The 27,865-nt window shown below is 40.0% G+C and overlaps 1 long non-coding RNA gene across 16 annotated transcripts in view; it reads left to right on the top strand.

Annotated features, from left to right (window-relative positions):
* Positions 1–27,366, top strand: part of LOC141945843 (uncharacterized) — a 173,681-nt gene extending 146,315 nt beyond the window's left edge. For 4 of the 16 annotated variants that reach the window (XR_012629626.1, XR_012629625.1, XR_012629628.1 and 1 more), the window contains 8 exons: positions 4,957–5,087; positions 7,473–7,611; positions 8,462–8,660; positions 10,630–10,737; positions 10,911–13,553; positions 21,701–21,830; positions 22,170–25,718; positions 26,312–27,366. This is a non-coding gene — a long non-coding RNA (uncharacterized LOC141945843). Of the gene's footprint in view, positions 1–4,956; positions 5,088–6,396; positions 6,500–7,472; positions 7,612–8,461; positions 8,661–10,629; positions 10,738–10,910; positions 13,554–16,855; positions 17,073–21,700; positions 21,831–22,169; positions 25,719–26,311 lie in introns of those variants that run through there. The other 12 variants (XR_012629639.1, XR_012629635.1, XR_012629631.1 and 9 more) reach the window with 12 other exon arrangements.
* The last annotated feature ends 499 nt before the right edge of the window (positions 27,367–27,865 follow it).

Below are 27,865 nucleotides of genomic sequence, written 5' to 3'. Positions count from 1 at the left end.
GAGGAATGAACTTTAAAACTGAGGCTGGAAAAGAGCTGCCCTTAAGACAATAATAAAGTCGTTAGGTCAGTTCTTTACGTGGCATGAAGAAACTTTCACTAACTATTTGGTAGTCTATGATTTTTAGCCTACTTCTTCAGGTTTGTCCACAAGGAAATTCCAGAAAAGTATGTTAAATAAACTATGTGAAGCTACAAAGCTAATGAGAAGTGTTTTATCCAGTTTCATTTGCCATGATTAAATTTAACTTCAAATAAGATACAAGATGTGCGATGGATATGCAATATTAGAGATTTTTAAAATACAATTTTGGTGCATTTATCTGTAATAAAAGCATTTATGTTCATGGTAAAATAATACAAAGTCTGCAAAGGTGACCATTTAAGTCACATCAGCACCTGTCCTCATCTAATCTCAAAATATGTGGTCAGAGGAGGTTCAGTATCCCCAGAAATTCTTGTTACACATTCATGAATGAAAGAACAATACAGTTACTGGACTAGTGTCGGAATTAACATCCATGGTTTAGAACAAGTTGGAGAGATTCATCACTGGAGCCAATTTCTTTGTTGAACATTTCCGCATGCTAATAATAGGAGTAATAGGAAGACTTATATTGTTATGTGTAAAAAGTAAAATGAAAAATAAATGGAAAATAACACTAAATCTATGGTTTTTTCTTCCCAAAGAATGATAATACTTCTTTGTATGGTTCTAAGGTAAAAATGTTTTTTATCAAATGATTGTTTTCTCTTGTGACTCACAAAGAGAAAGTATGGAGGCTGTTATGAAAAAGCTGCGAGTCTATTAAATTTACATTCATACCAACGTGAGCTTTAAAGACTTTGGGACTCATTTCCCATTTGCTACAATGCAAATGTATATCACATTTTACAAACACTTCAAGGCTGTTTTCTACTGCCAGAACTGTGAAAAGTGCCCAGAGGGTAAACAAGAATCAGCCATTAGCCTGTAGCCAAAGCCTTCAGCCTCCAGCCTGGATTAGGACCGTTGAGAAAATGTCTGTAACAAGTCCTTAAGATCACAGTCTATTCAATGTATTATTCAAAACTATATTACTACCAAATTGACAGGGAAAGAATGGCTATTTGAGGGTTAGACATGAAAGTGCCAGTGCTTGCACCTCCTTTTCCTTTGTAGGTAACTTTTTAAATTTTTGACTCCTAACAGACTTTATCATATTCTGTTTTATTATTCCACTGCACTTCTGCTGATGACTTCTACAAATGACCATTAAGCCATTCAAGCCAGAACTGGTGGTTTGTGCCAGCAGGTTTTGACATTACCTGTAAGTGTTGTGACTGAAGACAGCATACTTTGGTAATAAAAACCTGGGGAATTCTAATTGTAATAATGAAGTGGGTCTAGGTCTACAAGAAATATATGTTCCATAGAAAATATACCCTCCGTTATTCTTGGATAGTGTTTTTATCATTTAAACTCTCCTAGAGGAGCAGAGTTCTCTAGTCCTGTTTTCCCATGCATCACTTGGCTGTGTCCATCCATGATATTTGCAAGCCAGAATGAGCATTAGTATCTATTAGCACGGGATGTGCTTCCCTCCTTGGGAGAATTATAAAGAACAAAGGCAGACACTCACTTGCTAAAGAATTTGCTCTTGATTCTGTACCCAACCCAAACAGCCTTTCCCTGGGGTTATCCGATACTTCAGAAACATCCAGATTCAAAACATCTTGTTCCAAGGAAGAGTTGGGTTGGGGAAGAGATCTCTAGTATCTCTACATCTGGACACTGAAGATGGCATTTCAGCACTTGTGGTTAGTAATATTTGGCTATAGCGAGGATTAAAAAATTTAGAAAAACTGCCCAATGCAAAGACAAACAAAAGGATTTGGGTGATTATTTATTTATTTAGGGGTTTCTGTTTTCTTTTTTTTAGTAGATTTTTATTGAGAAATTAAAGGAATTCAAGAAAACAAACAAACAAAAGGTTAAAACATGGAGATCTTACTTCAGCAAGTGCCTGAAGAGAACACACGATATCCCAGCACAAAAAGCACATGTTCATTTTGCAGTCAAACCTCCTGAATAATAAAAGCCATAGAACTTGACCAAATAATTGTAGCAAGATATTATATAACTTCTCTAGTTTCTGCAAAGTTCTGAATAGTGTGGAAGAAAGTAGCAGAAAACAGAGGACAGCTCTGAGCCCTTCCCATCTTGAAACAAACTCAGTTCCCACCTACTCTCCTACTCATTTGATCTTTCCCCTGTGAGAGATGGAAGCCCTGTCAGATGAGAATCGAACCACAATTTAGTGAGTGAGGTAGCAAATAAGGAAAAGGGACTACATTCCTGTCATTTTCTGTTGCTATGAACCTTCTCTTCAAGACTGCATCAGACGTGATGCAGAATGTACCAGATAGGGCCCTTGTGAGAATAAAGGAACTGAATATTGCAAAGTGGTGCAATGGGAGCCATATATAAATACTAAGATAAATACAGATTTGATAAATTACTAGCAAAGGCACTGGAGGGAACAATACAAGATGATGCAGTCAGGCTTTTTCAGCTCTAACTCTCATGACCCTTAGAGAAGGCATGGCTTTCCAGAACTCTGCACCCGAGGCAAGATGTTTTAGTCATTTTATAAATAATTACCCCTTGAGACCTCTCAGATTCTAGGATAATAAAATGTAGCTGTAGGTCTTCAAGTGTGCTGATATACGGATGTCCATTTCAGAATACAAAAACATACAGTAGGTCCACATTTCTTAGCTCTGATTGCCAGTGCGAATATGTGTAAATGTACTGAGAAAGCATGTATCTGTACAAACTCACCTTACAAACTTACCTCATGCCCAGCACTGCGAGGGTTTACTTCTAAGGCTTCCAGCATGATGGAAGGAGACACATGCAAGTCTTTCAGTTTTGTATCAAAGACAGCTCCTATAGAGCCGAGGATTTGTCCCAGCTGCCTGTGCTGAGCAGCCATACTTTAGCTCTATGCATACCAGCACCTAGAAGCTGAATTAAAGTAAAAGATTTGAGGCAACTAGTGAATGGACAATAGTAATTTTTGCTCCTGACATCCTTGTTTCTCAGAGCTGTTAAGCAAAGGGATAATTTGCTGCAGAGGAAGTGTAGTAAAGAGAATATATTTTTACAAGAGTATGTTTATTAAGGAATACCTCTATAAGGATGCATAAATGCGTGCAGTCTCTGAGAAAATGCCATCTTATATGAGTTCTCACAATGGTTCATATTCACGTCTTGTTACTTAGCGCCTTCTTAAAGGTCTTTTTTGTATCTTCTACAAGATGTTTTGTCTTGCATCACTTTGCCTGACAGAAATATTGCTTACACTAAAATCCTTAATGTGAGATGCCCTATAAAGAAGTTGTTTCATTTAACAACATTCATTGTATTAGTTCCCCCTAAAGTAATCACTTTGATGAGAACACACTCTGTGTTCCTTTATTTGATCTGGGAATAAAATTATCTTGTCTTTACTTCTGTATCTCCTTCTTACTTTTTCTAGAATAAATAAACATGAAGCTGTCACTGCAGAGCAGGCACAGCCTCTCCCTGTTACAAACCTTTTCATTTCTGCGTTGAGAGAATTTTTCTGCACAATGATCCTTTTAGAATACACTTGAAGCACTACATTTTCTTGCTTTCATATGTAGATACATGAGTAGTGACAGAGAGTTTCTGCTGTCCCAGTAGATTATATGTCCTATCAAGTTTTCTGTCCTTCTTATAGAACTGATCAGATTATTTATCATGAAGAAATTGGTTAATGTATCAGGCACTAAATTTAGTGTATTTGTTATTATAGAAACCAAAGCCACCAGCTGTGAGATTTGAGCCCTCTTATACCAGTAAAACATAGTGCAGCCCTCTGTTCCATAAAGTCTTAAAGAGCTTGATTTATGCACTATTCACCTACACAGCCATCACTAGCTGCTAAACCCTTGCTATGTAGCCAGGCCCTCAGAGTCATCTCCTATACTTTGGTGAGGCCACAACTTCAGCTCTTCTGTAAATCTTTGTAAGATAGAGGCCTCATTGAAAAATATTTTTGGTATGAGCTTTTCTTTTGAAGTGAGAAGCAATTGAGGTATATCTACTTTCTCATTTTTACCTTAAGTAAAGGTTTGGGTAATTAAACTTTACCCAAGCATTTGGGTTAATCAAGTGCTGGGGGGTGTTAATGATTATGATTGCACGCTGTTTTTTCAGGCCAAAGAAACAGCCATTGTAGTCAGCCTTAGGCCACTCATGACTTCCACAACTGCTTTCGGTGTAGAAGGAAGGTAGGCTGGAGAATAATGCTGGCAACTTACATTACTACATATTTTTTTAATTATTATTTGGAGGATCAAACCACAAAACTATTCATGCTAAATCTTGTTACCTCCTCCAGACAGTTATGCTACTGTCTGTCACATTCACCAAGGGACTGCAACATCCACTGTGTAAATATTGGAGATTCTGTCGTAGAATGCAACAGCTTCTTGGCAGTCCTAACCAAAAGACCACAAGTCAAAAAGAAAAAAAAAAAATTTATCCAAAACTGTGGAAGAAATGTGTCTGTCACAGACAGATTATTGTTATCTACTCTAGAGCATGGTGATATCACTTTGAATCCCAGCTCAGTATTACATCCACTTGCCTCCATGTCTCTTTAAGTGTGGACTTTCAAAAAAGTTGTAAACATGGGTTACTGTTTGTGTACTATATACACTTAATGTATTAAACATAAACAAAATTCTCTGTTAGAAAAATAGAAATTCTTGGGTTTATTTACTACACAAGAATCTATCAAATCTTGAGATATAAATGTTGTATGCTTCAGGAACATGAGTAAGAAACACCCATTTGCATGGCTTCTGAAAGTCCAAGCTGGACTATTTGAGACACCACCAGGGTTTCAGGGAATGTATTTAAATGAAATGTTATTATTTGCAGGTTTACTTCTAGCTTAGAGGACACCAAGATCCTTTCTGCAATGTGTTATGTTGGTGACTGGATAGTTCCAGGGGTTAATGAGAAGATATAAAACCACAGCGAACCCAGTGACCATCTCAACTCTAATCCAAGTAAGTATTGTTCATTGGATATTTAATCTGGTATCTAACCAAAGTAGGTGTTGTTCATTTAGTCTTTAATCTGGTAACTGATAAAGGCATCTGAGAAATTAGTTGACTGTGTCACTGCAATTTGCCAGACAGCTGTAAGAAATCATATTCCAAACTGATGTATTTATTTGGTAGCACCTGTGAAGAAGCTAGCAACTCAACAGGAGCAGAAATCTTGTCATCATTAGTCAAAGGACTGGCACACTTGAAGGAAGAGAATAAATACACTGTTTTTTTTCTGGTTTTCTTGCCTAAAGAACAGCACTTCTTTGTTCAAATAACATCTGAGAACGTAGTTAAGCAGTGGAAAGGAGGTGGCTTTATGGAGTAAAGAGAAATACAGATGCTAGACATCTTCAGAGAAGATGAAAATTCATTTATCACCCATGTACAGAGCACCTGAGGCCAATTTCAAGATCTGGGAAAAATAAAATACCAGAGCCTCTAACTTATCTGCTTCCTCCCGGTTGTCGAGGAATCCAGTGCAACTGTGAGGTTAAAAATAGGTGGGCCCTAAGTTCAGGTTTTTCATTCATCATAAGGAGAACGTTTGATTTTATTTACTTCTGGCTGATTTTCATCACTGTTGAGATGATCACTGTCAGGAAACAGTCAAGCACTCTTCTCACCCCGTGTGAGACTGGTGTTTATTTCAGCTTGAATCTTTTGTTGCCATAATTCAGAGACCTGTATGTCCATCCACTTGTTAAAACTGGAAAAGGAGGGTTCACGACTCAACATGTTTCTTCAGTGCCTTAAGAGACTTTCAGGACCCTGTCCTGTACACTGCCAGGAGGGGTAGACCCTCTGCCCTGAGATCTGGTGCCTGAGCCCCAGGCACTGTCACTAGAGGCCCACCGAAGCCAGCCCCTCACTGCCCCATACCACACTGCCCCAAAGGGTGGCTTTGCCCTGGCTGCAAACTTCCCAAGGACTGAAAATACAGCTAAGTGTTGACAGCTCTCTTAAGCTTGTTAGCCCCAAATCATCCAAGTTTCATGAGGGGAGGGCTTTCTTTTTTTTTCTTCCCTAATTCCGTTTAAGTTAGACAAACTGTAAGTGAGTTAATATAAACAAAGAGTGAGTAGTCTGCGTAGTATAAAAGCGAGCATTATAGATTATGAGCTGAGGGACAGGGCTCAAAAGGCGGCAATTGAACAGCCAGTCAGAATCACCAACTAAATTTTTCTTTACTTACTTTAGGGTTTTTAGTACCCTCTGGAAGGACATCAACAAGATTTAGACACAAGCATATCGCTACTGTAATGAACACTGACAAAAAAATTGAGAAACTGGAACTGGAAATGCATTTGCAATACTCTTTCTTTGGGAATTACTACCATAATTACACCAGTTTAGAAAGCAATACCTTTGTAAGTGCTTTTACCCCATCATGTATCAAACTAGGGATTATAGCATTTTAATGGTGGCTAAATTGTACAGTATCTATAATAGTATGAAATCTAGGAGAATTTTTGGCCCCAATGAGGCCATAGAAAATCTCCTACTGACTTTGTTGGAGCCAGAAAAATCCATCCTAATTTTCCAGGTGTGACCAGCTCCAGTCACAAAAGGGGCTTAAATTTTCCTCATACTCTTAACATATGAGTGAAAGGATACTTTTCATATATGTATACTACAAATGCCCTCAATTTTATTTCATAAAAAATGTTATGACATGGAATACACTGTTTCTTCATGAAACATGCACCTTTTAATAGCAGTTACTTAAAGGGTGATATATACATCCCTATTTCTTCTGTCACCAAATAGAATGAAATTCATAGACCTGCTCTTAGCTAATGTGATACATGGTTTATGGTTAAATAAGGCCTTGAAAATGAAAATCTTCTGCCCTTCTCATGAGGTATATAGATCCAAATTAAACGAGCAAGTTACATTAAGGTACCTGCAAACCTTGAAAAGGGTGTATTGGCTTGTTCATTCTTCCTACGGATAATAAACCTACCCGTCAAGCATCTTCTAGAGAGCAAGCCAAGGAAAGCAAATGTCGCCCTGCCTTAGCTTCCTTTATATGTTTTCAGTTTTCTGAAATTGGGCATATTTTCTGGAGATAGGACTATAAGAGATTGATAGATACCTTAAAATCAGTTTGCACGTGAAAAGGTAATAATTGATCCCTGGTCACTCCATGAACCACCATTTAGTGTGTTGTACAATTTCAGAAGTAAATCAGAATAACTTGTTGAAAAATAAAAGGAGGTAAAAAAAGCTCACTTTCCTACAGCTTTAGAAAATATATGTTGTGTTAGAAAAGGTGTTAACTGACAGCATGTTTTAACTGACATGGCGATAAATATGATGAAGCACCAACATTTTCTCCAGTGTGCAAACTGCCTTCGCAAGAGCCTGGAGAGATTCCTGCTGGTCTCTGCAGGATTTGGCTTGAGCTCCTCTGCAGGAATTAGTTTATGCTGGTGGAAGTAAACAGGCCCTTGGGGATGCTGCTGCTGCTGCCACTGAGGTATTTATTTTTATAATAACTTGTTGGCTGGTGCAGAGATGGGAAGTCACAACCACAGCTCCTGCATACAAAACTCCACACCATTCATCCTTATCAGTTAGAGCCCTTTGCAAGGACAGAAATGGAAAGAGACATAAACTTGGGGGCCTGGCTACCAAATACTACCTGCACCCTGATGGCCACTTGCCATGCTTCTGGGAGCAGCTTCTCTCCCAGCACTCTGCAGTGCCTGCTGGTGCCTCCCAACAGGCAAAGCTGACTCTTTGGACCATGGGGTAATGTAGGTTGAGGGCATCAGAAGATCACAGCATTTTTCTGACTCAAAACAGAGCCAATAAAATGCACTTCTTATGAAGGAGCCTCCCCACGTACAATTTCCAGTGGTTGCTCACACCATGTTATCATCCAACAATCCTTTCTCTAGCTTGGCTCCTAGGCACCTCCTGGCTAACAGAGCCCAGCACCATTTGAGGATCTCTCCTTCTAGCCTCCAAAATTGTCACCAAATTTCTCTGTTCTTACTTTCAGATCAGGTAGAAAATACGAGGAAATCACAAATCTCTATCCACCACTTGAAGGAAAATAGGGTAGATTGGTCAGTGACCACATTTCATTCATCAAAGAAGAAATTAGGTTATTCTCCTTACCTTGCCAGACTCTGGCACTTGAAGAAAACTAAAATTAAAATAAGGCTGAAAGGGCCCTTGATAATGACACAGCATTTTCTCATTATATGCGCTCTTTTATCAGCACTTACAGACATCTGAGCACAGAGCGGAACCCTGTAGAATTGGCTGGTTTTCACATTTTTAAGAATTGTTTTCTCACTTATTTCCTGTTTTCTTACCAGCAGGCCCAACCACATCCAGAACCTAGATAATAGTTGTGTTGGTATCTCTGACAGCTTTATTTAAACTCCCTTTTCTACTCTTCAAACAAGCTTGGAGCTCCACTTATTCCCCTTCTGATACATAACTTAAACAAAACTTGACTTGAGGCCAACAATATCGGAAAAAGGAGACAGAAAGCTTGGGCAGAAGAGGAAACAGGTAATTCTGCTGCTGTTGCAAGTGCTGGAACATAGACTTAGCATTTTCTAATAACTTTCCCCAGCTGCCAGTTACTTGTTCAAAATGAAACACATATACTGCAGGGGGAAGAAGGCTGATGTGTTTCTAAGTTAAAAGAAATGTTGTCAAACATCTGTGCGCCACCTGGTAGCCTTAACCAAAATTTTTCCCTCCTCCCAGCTGTTGCTTGCCTTGCTATGCATCCATTGGTGGCCAACTCCACTCCAACAGTGGTTGCATTTCAGTGGTTTTGCAGTATAGCATGATGCCAGAATCCGTAGGCTTCACTTCATTTTCACTGAGTCCAGACTCCCATTGGAGTTCACCTGGGGAAGCAGTCAGAAAAAGTGACCAAGAGCCTCAAAACACGGTTCGGAGCATCAGAGTCCTCTGGGATCCAGCAGGAACAGAACCTCTCCTGCAGCATGTAGCCTCCATGGAAAATCACGCGCCCCCTGAATATCCACCCAGCCGAACAGGAAAGGCTGTGTTAGTGTTGGAGAGCTGTAACACCTTCATGATTTGTGAACAGAAAACATCAAAGGCCACTGAATCTCAGAGTCCTAGCTCCCTCTCCTGGCAGAGCACCGCAGTGGTAATAGAAACGGGGGCTGTGCGGGGTGCTCCCCCCGGCACAAGCAAGCGTGAACTCCGAGCTGCAGCTCCACAAAGGGAGGTGGAGAGGAACCGTGCCCCCAGTGCGCAGTGGCTCCTCTCCGCAAGGAGCCCAGTAGTAATAATGCAGATACAGCTCTACCAACAGATTAATACAGGATTAGCAAAGGCAAAATCTGTTCTAGTGAAGAACATCTACAACATAGCTTTAGCTGCATAAAAAATATTTACTTGAGCACAGATAAAACTTCATTGCTGCGCATTATCTGCAGTTGGGGTAGTGCAATTTATTCTCTAATACTTTGATACCAGACTGACTCATGCAACTGTGCCATGATTCCTCTCCAACACCACAGCCTTCGTCTGTTTGCTGTTTTCTGTAAACACCAAGCCTACAGAGTCCTTCCCCAGACTGTAACTTACTCCTTGAGAAACACACATCTCTCTGACTAGATATGAACCTGTCACTGCAGCAGGTAATGTATAACACAGGGGCTCTCACTAGTAGTCTCCAGCCCTTCAGAAACATATGTTGCATTTCCCTATGTGAAGGCACAGCTTATTGACCCTACATTCTGAGAAGCATCCACAGCATCTCTGTTTAGTGAAACACCTACTGGCACCAGGTCTTTGGGTGTGACATCTGTGGCAGCACCAGAGGTGGAAGCATGATACCTGCCATCTTGGCCCAAGGCTGAGCCAGGGTCCTTCTCAGCCAGCAGCACGGGCCTCTACCTCTGAAGAAAATGAGCTGGCTCTTAAAGCAGCAAAAGGCAGCAGGGGGTCACCCAAGCACACAAACCACTGAGAGCGACCCAACCTGCAGGTGCTCTCTGGCACAGCCCCACAGCACTGCAGTGCCCACCCCTTCCAGGCTCAGCACCGGCATGGTGCGGTGGGAGCCCAACTCGGCACTGCTCCTGTTCATGTAGTTTGGCCGTCTCAGCCATTGGCCATTAGCAGCTTGGGTTGGGAACAGCAGCAGTTTAGTTTTGTAGCATTTTGATTCAGTTATTCTGTATTTCTACACCAAGGGTGGCTGAAGTCAAACGAAAGCCTTACTAGCAAGTGGGTGGGCTTGGACTGCTGGGGATGGGGCCTGTTAGCATCAGACCTTCTCTATTCCTGCTCTTTCTGTGGAGAAAGTGGATACGGGGTTTCCTGTACAAGTCAAACAACAGCTCTCTGAGCTGTTTACAGTGGTCTTTTTTAGAGGATTATTTGAGGGCTTTTTCAATTTTTGGCAATGAGTTTATAGATCTTGTTTATGAGGAGCAGGAGGCAGCTCACAGATGTGCATGCTGGTTTCTGTTGTGGTTGTGTTTTCTCCTAGGTTTCGCATCAGCACAGTTTTCCCAAGGCAATGGTCTTCTGCAGTTCAGTGACTTGCTTCAGGAGTCCCCCTCACTCTCCAGCACCAGCTACAGCTTCTGCTTAAATGGTAAGGCTTTAAGTATGGTCTTACAGGTCTGTAAAACAAAGCTAAAATTTCACAGAAGGCATTTAGTCAAGCCAAGGCTGTGGGTCATAAAACATCTCATTATAAGTTAACCATCGTGGTCGTAGGAGACTTTCTGTATATTAGTCAGAATTAAATTATTGTTTCTTCCTCAGGGAGAGAAAAGGAGATACTGAAGAAAAGAGAGAAGGGCAAAGGGGAAAGTATGCTTCGGAATATTGCAAAGATCTCTAAACTTCACTACAAGATTTTACCAGCACATTCAACAATTTCATGTTAGGTATCGTAAGCAACTTATCTTTGTATTACTATAATGCAAAATTTTCTTAAAGAAACAAAGGTCCCTCTCTTGCAAATGCTCACACATTTCCTTAGTCAGCCCTTATTCCTGCACTCATCATCAGGCTGCGGTTCTATGCTGTCCTGCAAAGTGTTAGGTTATCAGTTGCTCAAAACTGACTTCAGTTAAAGATGCTATAAGAAAACTTAAGACTCTTTGTGACCTGAAAAACAGGGGTTTCCTCTTCTTCCTTTACCTCTTCAGTATTTTGTCCCTATCAGTTTTTATGTTCCTGTGATAAAAACAAAGCTCAAACTTAATGTACTATATTCTGGAATATGTCTCACAACCAATCATTAAATGTTGGCGCTTACTCATAGCTTACATAGCATTATTAATATTAACTGATTATATCTAGTTATGTCTGTTTAGTCTGTTTTTCAGACTAAGGATATATTTTCAGACATCTAAATATGCTCAAGATTTTTCTCATAACATTATCTTTTAACACTGTATCTACTTTTCTCAGTTTGCACATGTTTTCTTAAAGTATAGAAAGAATATTTACATACTTCAAGTTCTGCTTCCCCACAGTTCAGGATTTGGCCCTTTGTCTCACAGTCCATCTTGCGACACGGCTAGCATTGAAAGAAAGGGATGTTACACCTAATGTTCTTTTAATTTTTATTTATTTATTTTCATCTGCTCTTCAACCACAGCAGGTAAGCAGTTTTAAATTTGAGAAATAGTTTGTGGTCTCAGAGACAGAGAAAGGGAAGATGAGTCAGTAAGAACAAAAGTTTCCAACACTGAAGAGCACTGCATGAAGTGGTGGTGTCAGTCCTTCTGACCAGCTGCAATCTTAGGCTGAGTTCCTCCTCTGAACCTGAAAGTCTGCATTTCCTGAATCCAGAGGCCTAGTGCAGGGCTTGTTCTCACCACCATTACTCACGTAAGGAGCCCTCTTCACTTTGCTTACTACACACGTGGTTTATGTCAATACGAGGTGGCCAATACGTGTTTTGTAGCCATGAGAACAGCAAGTGGTCAGTTCAGTAAACTTTGTAACTGATCACAAAGGGATGTGGGAAAGTTCTCTGTCAGTCAGTGTCCTTAAATCAAAGCCATCCATCTCTCAGAAAGGGACAGTCCGATTCAGCTAGAAGTGGTTGGGACTGATCCAGAAATTATGGGGCAAAGTAGTTGAATGGCTGCTTTTATGCAGTAGAACAAATGAAATGCTGGTCTCTTAACCTCATATTTTTTTACCTGAGGAGGGTGGTATGTATGCCCATGGGCATACATGGTAGACTGTAACTGGGTACTAACTCTTTTTTTTTTATTTTGCAGAGCTGTGCATCTGTGAGTAGAGCTATCATTCTGCCTCCCAAGTACTTGTTCGGGAAGAGATCTTAAAATTCATTGTTACACGTGAAAAACATTCATTCCTTTGCTTCCAGCAGCAGCTGATGTAGTAAGAGAGAACTACCCACCCTTAGCTTATGGACCAGTTTGGCCACACAGCTTGCTAGTTAAGGACAGGCCAGCACACTTACACTGGTGCCAGGAATATTGCTAACTGATTGTGCTCAATGAACCATGTTATATCAGCTGCGTCCATGTCAGAGGAGCATGTCCAAGACTAGTTACAGCTAACAAGTCTCTATTTGAGGGGAAAAATATGAGACCAGGGTGAGATTTATAGCAATTTCAAGTACAGAATAAGCAGTATGAACAGATGAGCCCCAAAGAATAGTAAGGTGCTCTTTACATACAAATATTTTCAGTCAAAAAAAAAATAATAAAAATAATCAGAAAATAATAGAAGGAACTATAGCAAACACTTTTTATAAGTAGACTCTTTCTGCGTTTCCCAAGGGATTCATTTGAATGGGGGAAGATAAAAAAAGCAAGATATGCTTGCAACATAGAACAAACCCTGAGTGCCAAGAACATGGTCCAGATTTTTTTAAAGATGCCTGGCTCTTATCTCAGGCCCAATTCATCACAGTTTACTCCCACAATTATTCAGAATTTTCAGGGACCTTGCTCCTATGGGGTTAATGGGTTATGATCAGCATTGAAACCCACAACACAAATAGCTGCTTATTTATTCAGTCCAGACTGGTTTTAGTGGTTAATGGAAGTAAAAATAACAACAGTAACAATAGCATTGTTTTGTGTTTCATAGGCGAAATTATTTTTTCTTTTAACTGCATAATCCAGGACTGTGCACAGGGAGGAGGGGGCCCATATAAAGGAGGAGTTGTTCTGCTTGTGACACAGAAGATTAGCATGCCCATGACTGAAGAGGAGGAAAAGGAAAACACTGCCATAAAAGTGACAGTAGAGGTGAAGAATTACAGTGAATGTGTAATGCACCACTGAAAAGATGCAGAAGAAAACATACCAAACTGCAAGTCTTATCATATCTATCCTGATATTCCAAAGCAGGAATTAATTTGAAGGGAAGAAGCTGCTGTTCTCATTGGCTCACATCACTTGTTCATAAACACAGGCAAGAAAAATGCTAAAGTGATATGATTACCATAATTACTATCTTTGTTCAAAAAATGTGCTGGTGGTTTTCCACCCTGAATTTTGTTCAAGCAGCCATCGTGGCTAGTACCAATCAGGAGCTAATGGCATGTACCGCAGCTACTCTAGGAGCAAACACAGTAAATCTTGCGTTTCAAATGCACCAGCAACATAAGATGTCAGAGCATATTACAAACACAGGAGCACCTAGAGGTATTAACCAGTGCTTGTCTTACAAGGAATTTATGTGTAGCTAACCAAAGATACAGTGTCAAACCAATCCTGGCAAACATATGCCACTTCAATAGCAGACAAAACCAATTTAGCACAATGGGTCTAAATGTAGGGTTTCTGCAAAGGGTCAGACTTCGCATTTAATTAATTAAGCTCTGTTTTGAAAGCATGTTGTGACAGTAGGGTGGAAATAAGTAGGCCAAAAAAAGAAACAGGATCATTTTAAGCCCAAATCATCACAAAATGCAACACTGCTGTGTAAAGGGGATATCAAATTAGGGTAATCGTTGCCAAGCCCCATGAGCTTCCTGTTCTGCTGTGGTTGCCCAGAGGATGAGCTACAGTCAGGGCTCTCCTGGCCGGAGGAGGCTGCAAAGGCCTGGTTAAGCAGGTATCTGTTTGAGTTTGGATAAGGCTTAAAGCAAAGGAGGCAAAATGACTTGTTCAGTTGATGACACTTGACATGTCGTCGTGATCACTAGTCTCTTGCTTTCTCACTCTGATTTGCTCTGGTAACTGGTCTGCTGCAGTAGAAGGCAGGGGTTAAGCCAAAACATTTTTTAACTTTTTGTTTAGCTTTTTAAAAAAATATTTCACCTGTAAAGTACACAAGCCAGAGTTATTTAAAAGACTAAGTTTGGATTCCAGTTCTGAGTCACCTCCAGTTTTATATTCCTTCTTCTTGTTCCGCCTCTCTTTTTTTTCATCATATCATTGAAAAAGAGGGGAGCAAAAGGGGAAAAAAAAAAGAGTAATGGGGAAAATGCTATAATATCCATGTACTTCTTCTCATCTCTTTCTTTAAACATTTCAAAAAGTTGGTGTTATTTCTTGAAGTTCTTCAAAACATAGAAAAAAATTTGGGCTGTATACCTTGCTTTTTTCACTATGGTATTTCATACTCCTCACTGGTCAGATGAAGGTTAATATTTGGATAAATTGGGAATCAAAGGACAGTGGTGTGTTCTTTGTAGAATTAACATAAAGGCTGCATTGTCAATCTTATACTGAAGGAAAGCTACAGTGTGATCATTATGTGTTTGGCACAGAAAGTAAAGGGTTTCTGCCTATGTGCTACTAGAAGTAAGGGATTGTTCTGCAAGTGACAGTGGAGGAAAGGGCGTTTTGTGCTTGTGTCACAGAAGGAAAAGGATTACTGGGCAAATGATGCTCAGGGAAAAGGATTAGACCACATATGACGCAGAGAAGACAGGTCATTGTACATACGTCACAGAATGAGCAGGGTAGTGTGACACAGGACGGAAAGGATTCTTTGAAAGTCAGAAAGAAAATTAAAAAGAGAAGAGGGACTACAATTGTGTGAGTGTGGCTGGAAGACAAGGTTTCTCATGAGCAAAAATAAGTAAAGAAAGAAAGAAATGGCTGTATTCCTAAGTAAAGAAGTAAAGCTTATTCTACAACCAAGCACCTAAATTTTTCAGACAAAACAGAGCACTGTGCTACTCATTAGTTTACCATTTTCACAAATACTTTGAGCTATAATTGAATAATACTATCTCAGAGAGATACTTTGTCATCTTGACCTCAACTCACCTACAGACAAGGAGCTGGCTCCCTCTTAGATTTATTTTTTTTTCCTTATCCCTCTAATGAAAAGTAAGTGCCTTACAGATCCCCATATCCTCAAGAAATAAGAATATTGTTCCCAGAGTGAACCACAGGTGAGATTGGGTGCAACATGCCAGTAATGCAGGTCTGCTGGGCATCCAGATTTTTCTTCTTCCTTAGGAATCCCAGTCTCCCAGCTCTAAGATAGATGGTTCTTATCTACATATGAATAGAGAAGCAGTGCAAGCCTAGGCAGAAGATATTTTTGTTGCTGTTTCCTTCAAAACAAAAGAAAATGTAAAAATATCCTGCTCCATAAGAAAAATATGTATGAAACAAAAGATTTTCACTTTCCTTGTGATACCAGGGAGAAGTGTTTCAGACATTCTCTCTGTGCAAGTAGATTTACATTTCCACATCAGAGTGGCCAAACCCCCGCTTTGGCTGTGCTTTTGTAAGACGTTATGGATAACGGCACACGTTCAGAGTTAGGGCTGTGGTGCACTGCATTGTTTTTGTATCACAAGAAAGGAGAAGTAACATGGGAAAATAGGAATTATTTCTACCTTTATTATGCCAATTTCTGGTTCAAGACTTCCCAGTTATTTGGAGATTTGTTTGTTTTCACACAATGATCCTGACATCCAGTTACTGGTAACATGTCACTCTCAAATGCAGTGCAACAGTTTGTACCAGGAACTGTGTTTCAGAGAAGGTGAAGCCAGGGTCAAACGCATTCCTGCTAATTGTACCGATTGCAGGAGAGCTATTCCATGATTGAATTTGCTCTCTGATGTTAAAGCTGCTAATTGCTTTTAAGGAGGACCCAGAAAATGACTGGGGGCTGGACAGTAGTGACTCCATGCCCAAGCTGGTCGGGCGCATGTGCACCTGCACACATGCAAGATAAATGCTGCTAATCTTTTGGGGGAGTGTGGTATGTGAGGAGGATGTACAGGTCAAACTATGTGAGGGCTTGGAGGGAGATACACGAATAACCAGCGATGGAAATGGGTTTCTGGATGTGCATGCCATTCTACGTGACTGTGTAGAAGAAATCTATATTGATCTGATTTCTTCAAAGCTGCCACCAGTGCAGCAGCATGACCACCGGCTCATTTCTGTGGTTTCTACAATGCTCTGATGGTCCTCAGGCACCACAAAACCTACATCTACTATTACCATGATCCCACCAGGCAGCATGTAGGTTTCCTTCCTGATCTGACTTTTTCTTATCATTTTCCTGTTTATCAAATCTGTAATCTCTCTTTGAGTTGAAAAAATCATGGTTAGGGCAAGGAGGGCCACATAAATTCTAGTCTGTGCAGAATATCACAGAGCAGTCCTGGTTCATTAATGTGCAATGTCACAAGGACAAGCAAATTCTGCCTCTCCTCTATAATTTATGGTTTGGTATATCAGAGTAAGCCTCAACTCATGATCCTGTTTTAATTATTTCCTTTTTTCCACTTTCCCCAGAAATCCTTGCTCACCAAACCTTTCCTACTCCTTGAGCTCCAGCTGTCATTTTCCTTTGCCTGCTGTTTCTTACCACTGAGTGCAGGCTCCCTTTTGAAGCTCTTGGCTTTTGAGAGGGTGCAGCTCCTAATGCTCGGGTAGACTGCTGCAAGTGCACTGCTTTCAATATGCCCTTGCTGAATGAGACCATGAAGAAGGGAGGAAATTGCCCTCACAGGTAAAGTTTAGCAGGTCTGTCTCACTGCTCAGCAAAGTCTATAGGAAACTTTCTATTGGACTCAAAAGGAAAGGAACAGGGCACAAGGACCAACGCAAGCAGTGTTGCATACTGTTGTATGCAAAGGAAAAGGTAAGAGTAACACCAGCTAAGAATTAGATTCTGAATGATACATGTCAAATTTGAAACATATTTGTAACAGGTAAAAGTAACTTATTTAAGAATGGCCTCTAAAACTATTTCTTATAAGGGCTCTGCAAAATACCCAGAGCCATTTGCAGCCACTCCCTCATGCCAGTGTGGAGCCTGGGCTCAGGCTTTAGTATGCATTTTCTGGGAGGCAGGCGGTGACTGTGGAGAAAGTTTTGCACTGGCATCAGGAGAAACTCGAAGTTTTCACCTCAAGCTAGTCTGATTTAGAATGAGTCAATGTTGACTTGAAACTGATATCTGTAAGCAAAATCAACATAATCTTCTCCAGAGAAAAATGTGATCACCAACTTCATGCAAACAGCATTAAATCTGCGTTACACGCAGAGTGACAAACTATCTGAGGTCATGTTTCTGGTGCTACTGCACAGCACCCATGACTGGAGAAAAGTGATTGGCACTGGTCCCATGGAAGCTGTGGTTTGATGATGGGAAGCATTTAGCTTATGTTAGGTCCACCCTTTACCAGCGTTTCTTCCCCAGGTAGAAACAGCAAAGACAAGCTGCGGTATGGCTGCTTTTCTGTTAGGTAAATGCCTAAGAAGGTGTGTTTGCTTGCAATGAGCAAGACCTAATTAAAGGTGATCTTGTGGCACAGAGTTCTTCCCTGATTTCTCTCTTCTGACAGACTGGTATTTTGCAACCCAAGGTTTCAGTTTAGACCCACTGTTCAGAAAGACATTTGAAAGCAAAGCAGAGGGAAATAATGTTCTCGTTAACTCACCTGTGTTGTGAGGGATTCTGTTTTCTGTGTTAAAGATGATGCAATTGCTAACCCAAACAGCTCCCTGCCCTTCATTTAGGGATTAGTGACTTCATTAACACAAGCAGAACAAACACAGAGTGCTGAACTCAGATTTTGGCAAGTTCAATGCCTCCTAGTTTGAGATGAGAAAGCAAGGAAACACAGCAGTGACAGTATTTCAGTCTTTTAACAAATGAAGGGACCTACAAGCTAACAATAAAGGCTTGGGAGCCAACTGGCCAAGCCCATCCCTGCTATAAACCTGGTATTCTTCCAATTCAAACAGTGGAAAAGGGGCAAACAAGAACAATCCTTGGTAGCAAATGTGATTAGATGAAGCAAACACTTCATCTAAAAGTAAAGACTCTCGTAACTGCAGTTCATCACACAATTAGTTTCTTAACAGCTTCACCATTGAGATGACCTCTTACCTGGCACAGCACCATGCCAGCCAAATAAATCAGCTTTACATACACAACTGTCAATCAGAGCTGCAGCTCCAGACTTCCAAAGCTAAGCTGGAAGCCTCCATTGAAAGGGAGACAGAAGAGAGGCCTGAATAGGTAGGTGGAAACAGGGCAATGAGGAAAGGAGGATGTAGCCAAATAGCACTGGACTAATACTTGGAGGTATTCAAGAGCCCCTACAGGGGCTTACTCTTTCCAAAAGGAGTTTGTAAGCAAAGGCCCTTCTACTCTGGCCCTGTCATTGAGATTGAATGGGATCATTGGGAATAATGGTGAAGTGAAATGCATATTTAATTAGAGAAATCAATAAACCCAAATGATTGGAAGGGGGCAAATCATTAAGACCCAGCTCCTGCTGCCCCTACTCAGCAGTATTTCAGACTGCTGGTATTGTGAGTGCGTCTGGTGCATGGTACAACTCTAGCAAAGCAGAGTGAACTTCTGTGGTTGCTGTTCTGCACATGGAACTGCTGTGAAGGGAATAGGGAGCAGGCTGCTCTGCTCACATGAAAGTTGCCTTCTTCAGAAAAATGAGAGCAATTGCCAGGAAAGAAAGCAATCACTCAGCACTGAGACAAACCCAAAACTATCAGGCTCTAGGGTTAATCACAAATGGGCATGGTCACAACATACAGACACATTGGGCTCTTAAATAAAGCAGGATAAAATAAAACTCGTTATGATTTTTATTTTTCACAGCAGCGTTGCTTTAGGAAGCTCACTGAAAATTATTTGGCAGAATCCTTTTTGCCTGTAAACTTTATTTTGTCAAAAAAATTTATCACTGCATATGTCAATTACAGGGGAAAAATCACAGTAGAGGCTTCTCTGAAATGTTTCAGGATTATTTCAGTATTGTCATCTCAGTGTTTATTTTCTCTCATGTGATTTTAGAAAGTGTATAGCAGAAAGTTGAAAGTAAAAATCAGCTCCTAGCTTCTGAGTGAGTCAAAGCAAACAATGCCAACGTTTAATTACACCAGGCATTTTCACTTCCTTTTGGTTTTATTATATACTGAAATTAAAAAATTTATTCCTGGACAGCTGTGTTACCTAGTGCTGAGGTAACTCTAGGAAAATGTCCCCTGACTTCATACAAGCATATTTAAAATGGGGGCCAGATTATTTTAGGTGCTTACAGACAGGGAAGCAGAGTTGATATTTTCTGTAACATATGCAAGAACTAACTGGCAAAAACATGAAGTTTTGCATTAAGTAACCTTGTAAGTCTGTTTGGTTTGTGGTTGGGGGGAGATATGAAAATTAATCAATAAAATACTTCACAAAAATAGTGTGTTGATCTGAAACAAGAAAAAAAAATTATTTAAATGCTTTGGAAAAGCTTGACTATGTAACATGCCTTATAGCTCCCCTAGAACACTGTGGAAAGGAAGGAATTTTCTTGCAACAACATTTTGGGATTAACTGAGCTATTTTGCCCAAGGCATGATTTAAGGAACTTTCTTATTTAACACAATTCATGTTACTGTTTGCATAAGAAATCCTACTCCACAACTAGTTCTAGTGTAATACCACTGAAGTCAGTGAGTTTACACCAGGGATGAATTTGCCCTCATCCTGTTTTCTTCACTTTATTTATTTACCTTGGAAACCAGAATTACCCACAATTACTTATTTACCAGGTCTAAAACTTTGGCACCACTTTGAAAAAGCATTAAAAGCTGATTGCAAGAGTTCTTGCTCAGGTTGATACCTGTCAACCTAAAGCAGTGCAACATTAGTGATCATTTCAATTGATACTTCTAGATTAAATGATCTGGCCTGCAAACCAGCCGAATTAAAAATAAAAAGTAGCATTTGCATATTGATACCTAATTTCTCTACTTCAATCTGTGAAGTGTAACTACCGTTGACTCATAATCCAGATCCTGAAGTACTTCTGGTAATACAAAGACTTTTTACCCCGCATTTCGCTTCTGTGGGAATGGCTTGTGGCCTTCTGAAGGCAAGAACAAAGGGGTATTTTTTTTTAACAAGTGAAAGAGGAAATATATTGGTCTACAAATAAATCTAAAGACTTATAAAGACTTTTCAGTATTGCTAAGATGCTGTTAAACTCATCCATCATCAGCTCTAAAGATATTTTACAATATGTTTAATTTACTGGAAGAAATGGACTTACCCTTTAAAATTGAGCCAGTGTTCTGTATAACACTGATCATTTTCAAACTATAGCTGATAAAAATATAGTTGTAAATTAATTTTAAAATACTTGGCTGCATGTTCTTACTTTTAATTATAAGTTCCACATTTTTTACATGTGTCTGATCAGCAATCCTGAAACTGAATCCACTGGGACTTAGAACTCTTCACAACAGTCCAAACCGAGAACCCATCAAGCCTCATGTTTTTTGGGTTTTTTATTTCTGTATGTATGTACCTAGAAGGCAAAGGTATTAATCACAAGAACCAACCACACAGACTGAGATTTCAATCTTTTTTACAACAGTATAAATCAAAGTAACTTCACTGAGGCCAAGTGAGTTACTCCAGATTTACACTCATCAGCGTAACAAATATAAAACATGAATTAGTACCACTTAGTACATTGTTTGATTATTTTTTCACTGAAAACATGATGGAAGTTTTTTCATTTGTAATAAAAAATTTCTACTCTTTTTCATGCATCTTCAGTGAAGTGTGTATTGAATTTTGAACAGAATTCCCATTTTCTATGGAAAAATGGAATTTTATATTTTTACAAAAAATTCCCTCTACCTGAAAGCTATTTTCTTCAAGAAAACTGTTCTGATGGAAATTTTCTGACCTGCTGTAAGCCAGACTCATAATTCATTCAAATAAGACGCTGCTCAGCAGATGTTCAGGAAAGAGCAAGTCAGTGAGCAACCATACATGCATCCCCATGTGGTTGTACTTGAGGCTCTTGGTGTAGAAAACAGGAAGGATGGGACAGTAGCTAAGATGGTATGAGAACTATGAGAATAATTGGGTTTTAATTTAGTAGTGCACCTAGTTTTTGTTTCCTGGAAAATAAAAGCATATCAAATTTTGTTTCAGATAAAACAGTACTATTTCAACTCTTAAAGAAACCTTCCTGAGCATCCCTTAACTTAGCTGTTGTGAAGTCTAGCTCCTCTTTAAATGGAAAATAAACATTTTTAATGTTAGTAAATGTTGAACTGCATAGCTATAACTATTTATGAAGTTTGCACTGAATTTTGTAGATCTGAAAACACCTTTCACAGTGAATAAGCTGACTGCATGAAAAAAATCTGAATCTGAAGAAGACTCAGAAACCTCAGCTGACAATCAGGCTCACTCCGTGACTAAGTGACCTATGCCAGACTTTCACAGGTATCTGGCTTCCACAAAAGCAATATTTTGAAGATCTCAGCCACAGTGTCTCTGTATTAATTCTATAATTATATCATTGGATAAAATATATGAAGGACTGGCTGAATTAAGGTATCTGGACAAATCTACAGAGCAAGGCCCTACCTGATGCAGTGCTTTCTTCATTGGAAGCAGCACAGGAAACACCTGACAGTATTTCCATGTAGACAAACACCCCTCTTTCTTTCCCCGAAAACACAGGATTTCCTACAGAATATTAAAACCTGCAGAATATAAAATTTCTACAGAATATAAAAAATATTTTCCCATGTCATGTCTAATTCCTCTTGTATTTTCTAGATGCAAGGACTGACAGCACACAGGGTTGGTTCCTCCTCTGCTTTGTCGCCTGGCTTTGTGTGCCGCTGAGGACAGAGGCCGGGCGGTGTTCCCGACGAAGGGCCGCTGTCTGGCGACCGAGATGGATGGGCTCTGCTCCCGCTCTGCCCAGCCGCCTCCGAATGCTCCCAGCTCCCGGGAAATGGCCAGAGCCGCTGAATTTCAGCCATTGCTCCCCTACCCTCCCTCCTTCCCTCTCTTTCTCCCCCTTTCTTTCCTGCGTTGCCTGAGGGTTCACTTGGCTGGCTGAAGGGGCTGTCCTGCTGTAGGGAGGCTTTGATCCCCGCTCCCGGTGCTGGGGGGAGAGGGGGTCACAGTGGGGGGCGCAGGCTGGTTTGGGTTTACAGCCTGGGCTTTCTGCGAATGAAACTCGTTAAAATAAAAATAAATAAATAAAATCAAGCGGCTGTAGTTGCTGTCAGAGCCATTCCATGGTAGCCGAGTGCATCTGCTTTTTCTCACCTCCAAAGCGAAGCAATATGGCTTTAAATGATTTCCCTGATGCCTAGATTTCTTACCTTGCACTGCTGTTAGCCCAGCCACGCAATCGCCTGGTCATTCCTACCTCGTCTTTTCAGTTTTTCTTCCCTGGCTTCTTCTCATTGCCTTCTCTTAAAAATACGTACAAAATACTCACTGGAGCAGCTCGGTTTTGCTCATGTGTCATTTTCACACACATACTTGCCATCACTTGCAGCCACACACACTCACCACAGTGCCTTAATACATACGCTGCCTGGCTGTATCTCCATCCTTCTCCCCCGTACGCACACACGCTGCCTAGCTGATCACTGCCTAAGCAACATCTGCTTGTCAGGAGCTTTTCTTCTGATGCGGTGGTTAGTGAGGAAGTGCTCATGTTTACTTGCAACTCTGTCTGTCAAAGATATTCACGCTTAAAAAAAAATATTTAAAAATTAAATAATCTCGTGAGTTCTGGATTTTTTTCTCTCCCATACACCTCCACCACCCTTGGGGCAGGCATATTTGAATGTAAACCTATCACTAGTGCTAAATATAAAAGACCTCCACACAGATAAACCCATGCTTTGGGGACTGCCCCATTTTTCTAGATCCTGCCTAATCTTGGATTTGGGTTATTCAGAGCACGAGGTATCGCTGACGGTATAAAAAGCCCTCAGAAATGCTTATGCATCATCTGAGTATATTGACGTACAAATGATATGCTCGGAGAAACCCGCAGTCCATCAGTGCAGCCGGCTGATGCCGGAGCCCCTCGAATCCCCTTATCACTTCAGTGGTCCACATAAACACATTAGCTGCTTATTCCAGGCAGAACTCTCAGCTTACAAATCCAAACTGCTTTTGCCAGCATCATTGCCCTTTTTTTATTTATTTATTTTTACTGTGTATTGCTCTCACTAATTTTGCATTTTGAGGTGCTTTTATATGCCTAGTCACCCGGTTCAAGTATCTAGGAGATCATTACTTGCTTCTGATTAGCACAGTGCATTTCAATGGCGTGCTGGAGGCAAAAATTTAAAATGTATCAAAATGCAAATATGCCCCCATTGACCTCTGGAAAAATGTGTTACATTACAAAGTACTTTCAAAGCCTGAAAGGAAGAGGATAGAGAGTATGAGTTTGCAGAGGTTTGTGATATTAAAAAAATTAATCGCAAATGGTCACTTAGAAGTTTGCATTCTGTGTAATGCAGAAAGCTCTTTTTTTTCTTTAAAGAGGGAATGGAGGGACCAGACCATGATACTTTACCCACTTTGTGTCTCACTCCACTTGCTTTGCTAGAAGAACCACTGAAGTGAATGGTGTTGCTTGTGGCACATATTTTTTCAATCTGTCAGGATTCAAATGTGTAGTCTAATATATGGCAATGGCCCAGAATGAGAGACACAGAAATTATTCATGATCCTTCTTTCAGTGTTAAAGACTCCTTCTATAACCCCAGCTTAATGACTCTGCATTTAAGAAGTAAATTATTTTCACCAAGAAAAGGGAGAGGCAGCCAAATTTGCCTGGAGAAGATAAGGGTGGTATTAAGATAAGTGACATCTCTGCAGTGAGGTATGCCTGAGAACTGTGGTGGGGAAAAAGATGCAATGTTACCCAAGTTATTTGAGCTGGTTGCTCTTTTACCCGCACCGGTAATTGTGAATATACTCTTTCAGTAGAGAAGACTGCAGCTAGATATTGGGTTACACTAGCAAAAAAAATAGTTCCTCACCCCAAAAAAAGTTTGTGGCCTGGCCTTATCCTTAGTCTCCACAATGCTTTTCTGCAAGTACTTGTTTGCCTGGAGGCATGACTTCCCTCTAATCTCCTGACACAGAGCCAAGAATGGTGGTGTCCTCTCAAAGCAAGTAAAATGCTTTAAAGTAACCTACCCTATCCAAGCAAGAGTTTGTATGAAAATTTAGTATTAGCTCAGTGTTTAAATTAGTGCTGCTGCTGTAATGAGGGAAGTCATTATGCCATCCTTTGGCCAGTCCCCTCACTGCATTATGCATTGCTGCTGTTCAGTGTCCAGGGATGGAAGGAAAACCGCATGGAGAAGCACACCTGCTTCTGACTGCACTCAGTAGCACATATTTTTATCCTTCAGGCCTTATGAGTAACTAATGTGATAAACACAACAGACCAGCAAAAGGAAAGGAAACAGCTATAGTTGCGATGATTACTAGCATATAAAAATCATGAGGAAGAAGCAGCAGCATATGACCACTCCCAGTCTCCCAACGGTTGTTGTGCCATTGCTTAGCTACTTTCTCTGTCTCTGGCTATTGCTTCATTGCACTTGGTCATAAATGAAAGCTATCTAATGCTAATGACCATGGTGCCCACCCTAATCATGCATTTGAAATATTAATAAAAATAATTTATGTCATGTGACTGCTTTTTAACTAGCTGCTTTCAGGACTTTAGATCAGGATTATAAAAGACGTGCATTTATAAATTATTAGCCTTGAGCACATAAGCACTGCATACTATGGGGAGCACTTCTGTAGCACTTTAAATTAATTTATTGTTATTCATTCCAGCTGTCTGTGATGTAAACCTTTGGCTATAAATTTGTACCATCATCCAACACACCATTAAACTAAAGTGGTGCCCGTGCTGGAGCATATAATAAAACATATGAATAAGATTTCTGTGGGGACACTTTTTTAAAACTCTCTTCTCAGTTAATGACACAAGAAAAGTGAGATAACATAGTGACCCTGTAACTATGCATTCATTAAAATATGTCTGGTGGGGGGAGACTTTTAAATTTGCACTACTATTGAATTCTGACTCAATGTTTTTCTTTACCAGATTGTTTCAATTCATGTCCTATCTCAAGCAGAAGGCTTTGTCTGAAGCTATCATGAAGTCACCAGCTAAGACTGCCAGAGGATTTTTGTTGGACCTGAACTTTTCAGTAGTGGAAATGGCTCCTGACCACTGAATCACAGCAGTACAAGAGCAGAGCAGTTTTACTGTCTTATTTCCTCTGCAGGCAAACATTCTTTCTCCTACAGATCACCATAAGGGTAACAAAGCCTTATCTGCATGACTAACACCATAATGTCTTAATCCACTTAACAGTATAGATATATTTCGTACCAGCCCATTGGAATACAATTTCCTAAACTTTAAGGCAAGTTGTGATCATGCAGTGCTCTAGCAAGCGGAGTTAGAACCACCCATTGCTTTGCTCTTGCCATATAGGTCTCGTCTTGCTCATGTGCTTGTGACTTTTTGTCACTTTTGTGACAGATGACTTCTATCAAGCCTGTTCGAAGGCAGCCCTGCCCATCTCAGTCTTCCACTGATATCAGTAAGAGGTTGGCTGCTAATTTCTCAGGTTTAGGCTCCTGCTATGGAATACAGCTACATGAAAAAAGAGACAAAAATCTGAATGTCAGATTCTTAGCTCAAAACTCCTTTCATTTGTGCCAGCTGCTCATATACCCCATGTTTTTCAGATCTAAAGCTTTCTGAGTTATTCACCCAGTAGCAGGGCTTTTGGAAAATTGACTGAGAGCAGAAAATGGTACTCATAAATAATAGGTTTTTATTATAACTTATTAATATAAATACTAGCTTGATGGAATAAAATTTTCTTTTTCCTTTATTTTTAAAGGTATCAAAAATTTCAAGGTTTGGGAATCTGAGTCTGATTTGGGATCATCTCTAAACAGTTGACAGGCAGGATGTCCGAACTACTTGGGAATATGTGTACACCAGCAACTGCCCTTCATATGCAAAAGTTAACATTTGAAGATAGGAAGATTATATAGTAAAATACTACCTTGCCACGGAATTTTATTTTGATACAAATATCTAGTTCAATTGTCCAAAATTATTGAAACACATTTAATAGAAACTTCAAAAAGGAGCCTCTAGCACACCCCAGAACTGAATTCTGCTCCAGATAGTTGAACCACACTGGTACTCTTACAAAAAGATCAGTACTGCTTGGATGACATGTACCAAAGTGTAAATAGCATACGGGCAATCTTTTTTAGTCTGGGTTGCATGCCACAGCAAGACCCTCACATGGAGATCTGCACAAGAGGGAAAGATGGTGGTGGGGTGGAGTATACAAAAATAACCTGAGCTTTATTTACACTTTTGGGAAAAGTAGGTGAGAGATCAGATTTACCTATTCATGTTATCCCTGAACAAAACATAAAACACTACCAACTTGAACTTTTATATCACTTCCAATGAAAATAAAACACAGTTATGGCAATCTTCTGCCTGGTTACAAAATGTCTTTCAGCTTCTGCCTACATATAGGGTCTTCACCTGATAACTAACAAGTAGTTAATCATAGTTTAAGCTTCCCTGGCACAGGAAATTAGGACAAGATATATAAAACAGGTGCCTGAGATGCAAAAGGATGCTGATTCCTGAGTTAGAGGGTGGGTTTTATCTGTTCTCTTAGCTGAGTCCAAAGATCTGGATGGTTACAGCAGTCAGTGTTTTTTTGGGTTCTCCCTTCCTGCAAACATTCTCTATTCATACTGAGTTTCCTTTGAATGAAGATGTGCACTAATACTTCCAGCTATAGGGTGAGTCTTCAGCAGTTTTTACATTCTGTCTGAGGTTATATGCAGACCAGCTCCTGTTTTCCTACAGATGTACTGATTTGGAGCCATTTTGCTAAGATAAAATGTTATTTACTTGATTAAATTTTTTTTTTAACTTACTCCGTACAAAAGAAGAAAACTTGGTTGTCTGATAAAAAGGTATATAGAACTTTCCTTTCTATTAATTGATTTATTGCTGTCACTTGATGTGTTTTAAATTATTTAAGGAGAGCTTTCTTTCTTGTAACACATAGCTTATAATTACTCTGTAACTTAGATGGTCTCAAAAGAAGGGATTGTGTTGTGTTTAAATTGCAGCAGTTAACATGATAGTATTAATCTCCCAGCTGCTAATTAATCTGCTTAGTTATCTGTGCCTCCCTTTCCTTACTGATTACATAGAAAGAAGGTGCCTTTTTTTTTCCTTCTTTCTTACTGTATCCTTGTAGGGGTTGGGTGCATTGACTTCATTCTACCAAAGTTTGCTCAAGTCCGCTAAAGGTGCCTCATGGAGGAGAGGAGGCACTTCCCTTCAGTTTCCATGTTCCCACTGACACTGGAGATACCTGCTGTACGTGATTTTCCATCTCCCCTTGTTTGGT

The sequence above is a fragment of the Strix uralensis genome, chromosome 7 (assembly GCF_047716275.1).
Source record: "Strix uralensis isolate ZFMK-TIS-50842 chromosome 7, bStrUra1, whole genome shotgun sequence".
Taxonomy (NCBI): Eukaryota; Metazoa; Chordata; class Aves; order Strigiformes; family Strigidae; genus Strix; species Strix uralensis.
The sequence above is the reverse complement of the archived record's forward strand: the minus strand, read 5'-3'. Positions and strand labels throughout refer to the sequence as shown.